The sequence below is a fragment of the Heterocephalus glaber genome, unplaced genomic scaffold (assembly GCF_053883595.1).
Source record: "Heterocephalus glaber isolate CG9 unplaced genomic scaffold, H.glaber_assembly_v1.0 deba00001571, whole genome shotgun sequence".
Lineage (NCBI taxonomy): Eukaryota > Metazoa > Chordata > Mammalia > Rodentia > Bathyergidae > Heterocephalus > Heterocephalus glaber.
Window position 1 is genome coordinate 11,109,701 of NW_028258356.1, and position 5,650 is coordinate 11,115,350.

Genomic DNA, 5,650 nt, shown 5'->3' on the forward strand with positions numbered 1-5,650 from the left:
ATACATGAAAAATCGCTTCTTGGCCTTTTGGCTAAGATCAAATGCAAAAGATATATGAAAGAAGAATTATTCTCAAGATAGAGAAACTGAGTCTCAGAGATTTACCCATCATCATCAAATTTCTAAAATATAAATGTGAAGATAGAATTGGAATTTCTGTTTCTGATTCCAGATTTTGTGCCTTGCCATGTTAGTCAGGTTTGGGCTAAATCTGATATACAAGGGCTGATCAAAAATATAGTGAATTTTGATCACACTAAAAGATATGTTGCATTAGTTTCCCTCAAAAACTCCCCCTCCTCTCAAGCACACTTCTCCCATCATTCTTGCCACTTTCTGAAGCAGTTCTGAATGTCCTCCTTTGCATCTTTACAAGGTGTGATCAAAACTATGGTGAATGCTGCTGCTGCTGCATGCCATACAATGGAAAGGCCGTGTCATCAAAATGTTATGGTGTGTCCTCATCCACCTTATTCACTGGACCTGACACAGAGGGATTTCTGGGTATTATGAAAAGTCAAAATGACCATGAAAGGTAAACGTTTTGAAATGATTCAGGACATTGAGGCAGCCAACAGAGCATAGCTAAAGACACGCAAGAACTGCTTCAGAAAGTGGCAAGAATGATGGAAGAAGTGTGTTCAAAGCAAAAGGCGGGTAGTATTTTGAGGGTGATTAATGGCAATGTGTCTTTTACTCTAATAAACTTTAATCATTTACTGTAGTTTTTAATCAGACCTTGTAATTCACTTATAAAGAAAAAAAGATTTATTTTAGTTTGCAGTTTTGTAGGTTCCAGTTCAAGATTGGGGAGCCCATTGCTTGGGGCCGGGCCTCCAATGAGTTAGTATATCACGACAGGGGTACATGGCAGAGCAAACTGTTTACCCTGTGAATTAGGGAGCAGCAGAGAAAGAGGAAGATACACAATTCCATTCTAGGGCATGAGTCTGGTGATCCTAAAGACCTTACACTCGGCCTCACCTACATGTTCAGGCACCTCCTAATAGCACCACCCTGGAATGGAGTAACACATAGACTTTTGGGGGGACCCTTAGCCAAACCATGGTAAGCGTTCTACTTATGGTAACCTACCTATTTATACAACAGATACCCATGGAACTCATAATATGTATGAATCACTCAGATACAGAAATGGTTTAAAAGTTTTCACAGTTTAGAGCAAAAGGCAACTCAATGAATGAGTAAGTTCAACACAAGTTGGAGAAGATTTTAATGATAGAATAAGAGGGCAGAAAAAATGCTATGCTCTGGGAATGCAGGAAAGTTCCCTTAGAGAGCTAACATTTAAGTTAATCTTTCAATATAAGTAAGATTTTCCTAAGTGGAATGAATTTCAGGTAGGGATGATTGCTACTGTTTTTATTTAAAAATTCAATGCATTGTTTTTCATGAGGTTTTTTTTCATTGGTTTTGATTTCTTAAAATACTGCATTAAAATGTTACCTTGATTTTTGAGGTTTTTTGCATTCCTTCAAACTTTGTAGCTAAGGTGAATGTCTCTCTTTTCTCACTCTATTCTTTTCCCTGGAAAGAGTCAGGAATTGGAAAAACAATGGCGAAGTAGAGTGAAGGATGTGATTGTGTGAGAGCGTTGCAAGGCGCAGGCTGTCCGAGTATGGGGCTGCCACTGGATTGCGAAGTGGCAATGTAAGAGGCTGAAGTTTTGGTTTGATCTTTGGAAAGAGTAACAAAGTATTTCTTTAAAATTGCAAGTGATATAATCCAATTTGATTTTTGGAAGATCCCTTTATAAAGGATTGAGTGGACCAGAAGAGTTGGAACATGGTAATGAATAAAATCAGTTTCATTAAATTAAAAATATTGAGAACCTAAATAAAAGCCAAAGAGATAGATATGGATTGATTTGGCTTTGGGGTAATCTAATCTTATTATTTTAATGTTTCAAAAGTTTCAGTTGGTTAATTTATAATTGTTAGGTTTTTCAAGAAATGTTAATTTGGTCAAAGATTTCTATATTTTAAAAACGTCCACACAGGTAATGGGGAAAAAAATAAGAACCAAGATACATCATGTACAGGTACAAGCACCCAATGATAAATGCAAACGTATTGTATACCTGAAATGTACCAATAAAAGAATTTTTTAAAAAGTCATCATCTGATCATCCATCTTTTAATATTTTATTTGTCTCTAGGTAAGCTGCGAAATGATCGTGAAGCTCTATCTTTACACCTCTACCACACATTACCTTTTCTGATGAACCCTGCTTTCTTTGTTCTCAAAAAATCAACAGCAGGAAACCTCAGAGTTTACTTCATTTAGCATCTCCTGAGGGCAGGGGAAGCAAGTGGTAAGAGCCTGAGCAATTGAAAATACACCCCATTCACTAAGGGACTCTTATAATCCTGATAAACCTTTTTCAACCTTAAGAAGAGAGAGAATGCTTCTCCACACTATGAATGTTTAATTCTTCCTACTGTACGTTTTGAATTTGTTGACTTAGCAACAACCTTGGCTCTATGAAGCATCTTTTGAAAAGTTATAGTCTAATTTTTTTTGGAGAGGGGGAACCGGGGATTGAACTCAGGTCCTTCTGCTTGAGAGGCAGGTGGTGGAACCACTGAGCTAAATCCCTAGCCCCAGTCTAATTAGTTTTATAGAAGTTAACATACTGAAACTAGTATCCTTAGAAGACAATTTGTCCAAGTATAGGTCAACCAGAAATATGTCCATATTTCATTGTGTAAATGGTGCTAATTTTAAGGGGTCTCAGAGTTACTATTCTGGAAAATTAAGATATGAACATGATAAAAGTCAACTACTATTGGCATCTAATGTTTCCAACCAGTTTACATCATGTTATCCACAAGAATCATAGCCATGAAAGTATGCAGTTAAAAAGAAGGGAGCAAAGGGTGTAGTAAGTTTGTCCTGGAAAAATATGAGTTACTTTGGGAGGTAATAAATAAATTTTGGCAGTGACTCCTGGCTAACTTGGAGGGTACTGTTTAATAGATTTTTCTAAGTGTTTTCCTAATAGGGAATCTTCCTCATGAATCTCAAAGCCAAATGTTTTGTCTTGGAAGTTACTATGTCTTCTTTCAGTGGATGTAGAAAGAAGAATTGAGAAACTTGTGTCTAGTATAGTGAATAAAATGTTTTAAAAGTAATTAGATAAATATGTAGTTATAATACATGTTACTTAGGGTTTCTTATCTTTTCTGGACTGTTCTCTCAGGATAGCTCATTTTTTGTCTAACCAAACATTATACAATTTCACCTTACTCTGTTTCTTCCAATGACACTGTTATTGGTTTAGACCCTCAATTTGAAGCCTGTGAGTAAATTTTAGAACAGGAAAAGTCATATTCATTTAATGGAGCCTCAGATTGGTTCAAGTAACGAAGGAAACCCAACTCTTCTGGGTGCAAAATGAGTGTGGCATGCCCTCTACTGTTTAGGGGTCTGGCTGTTCTACCTACATGATGAATATATTCCTGAGGGTCATACTCAATAGTCCAGTAGATTTCAGGAATATCCAGCCCTCTTGCTGCCACCTCTGTACACAACAATATATCAGAATCTGTACTGCAGAACTAGAAGAATGTCATTGTATGCTTATTTTGCTTCTGCTTTCCATGAATGGCCAAGACAGGCAAATCAATGTAGCTCAGCAATGCATAGTGGTATTTCATGGACTTACAAAATGAAAAGAATACCCTGAGTTTCTTCTTTTGCTTCTTCTTAAGAAATGTAATGAGTAGAAGGAATCTCTTTAGAGGGACAAACAACACATCTATGTTCAAGACCATCCACTGTGGCATTAGGTTTGTCATCACCCACAACAACATACAATGGCTCCTTTTTCAAAGAAATCCTTGCCAGCTCTTCAAATTTTCAAGTTTGTGTGGCAGAAAAAATTGTCTGCCTGTGTGTGGGCAGAAGTTAATAATTTGCTTTAATTCAAACTCAATATCCAATCAGCCTTACTGATAACCAGACACTGTAGGTTTTTATGCATAAACCCTTCCATGTTTTATGTATGTTCCAAGTGCAGGCCTGGGGTGGCCACAATGATGTCAATCCCTTTAGCAAGTTTCTGTGCTTTGGCAGATCCATTACTGTTGCTCATGCCCATGATCAACCCGAATGTGAGAACATGGTGAGTCATCAGCTCCTTAAGAACACCAAAAGTCTGCATGGTCACTTCTCTAGTCGGAGACAGAGTAAGAGCTCTTGCTCCATTCCTGGGGATGACCTTTCACTTCACAATGCATTCAGTCACAATAATGAGAAATGCAAGGGTTTTGCCACTGCCTGTTTTTGCAGTTGCTAAAAGATCCCTGCCTTCTAGAAGTGGTCCAATAATTTTATGTTGAATTTCAGTTACATTTGTAAAGCCTCCCCCACTTTTGCCTTCAAACTGTTTTCATTGACAAGATTAGTTAGAGAAACAAAAATATGTCCTCAAATGCTCCTGTCAGTCACAGGGGCAGTCTGGGCACTTTGCTGTCATCTTCCTCACTGTCTGACATTCCCACATTCTCTTCTGTTGACTTAGGAGTCTCTGTGTTTTCTTCAGTTTTTGATTTTTTTTTTTTTTTTTTAAAATATCAGGCCCAGCATCATTCATCGTTTTTCTCTTCTTCTTTTTTTGATTCTGCATTGAGAGACTGTATTGCTGCTTCTTTTTTGGTTAAAGTGGTAGATTTATGCGGGTACTTTTGAACTTTTACATTTTCCACCTTTTCTTCAGGTCCATCTCCATTTTGCGCTTTGGACAAACTCTCAATCACTGAATGTTTTAGGGCTTTCCTTTCTCAACTTTCCGTGTTTCTTCAGGCATATCTCTGTTCTGAGTTTCTGATACTCACACTTAGAGAATATTTTAGGAATTTTAAAAAACTTTTCCTCCAACTCTTGCTGTTTCTTTAGGCACACTGACCTTTTGAGTTTCTGAAAGGCTCACACTTGAGGCTTGCTCTAGCTTCTGGCTCTGCTGTCTCAATCTGAGGTTCCACTTGTCCATCTTCTTGCTCAGGAGTTTCACAGGCAAGGGCAATCACTTCTCTCCTGTCCTCCCCTCCTCTCCCTTCTCCCTCCCCTCCCCTTCTTCTTCCCCTTTCCCTTCCTCTTTTCCTTCTTTTCTTGTACCAGTTCCGATCTCTGCTGGTCCTCCTGCGCCAAGTCAAAGCTCTTCTCCGAGCAGTTAAGACCCATGCCTTACTTATCTTATGCTTTGTAAGTTCCGTGATGAAGTTTGGTGATGTGAATCACTGGTCTTCTCATAAGGCTGGCTCTGGGGAAGTGGGTGCTGTAAACCCTGCAGATTAGGAGAAGAGAAGGGACACAGGATCAATCCCTATATTGACTTGCTCTCCTTTCCCCATCTTATTTTTGTCTACATTACCTGAGTATTTTAAAAGCTCGTAATCTTATATTGCCCAGGTTAGGGACTCAGCGCTATCTTTCATGTTAGTTTGTTTTTCATGTTTATCCCTACTCTGTTAGCTTAGTCTTAGAAGATATCTTGTCTAATCACCTTTTTCCAAATTTATGTTTCTTTTTCCTTCTCTAGTTACCTGAAGGAAATATACTTCACCACATACGATATCATTTTATATATATATATATGTAAATCCACTAGATTAGAATATTCCTTGAA

At 37.9% G+C, this 5,650-nt stretch overlaps 1 pseudogene; it reads right to left on the minus strand.

The window, feature by feature from the left end:
* Positions 1 to 3,308: 3,308 nt before the first annotated feature.
* LOC101716709 (ATP-dependent RNA helicase DDX18 pseudogene) lies at positions 3,309 to 5,205 on the minus strand (annotated as a pseudogene).
* Positions 5,206 to 5,650: the final 445 nt, after the last annotated feature.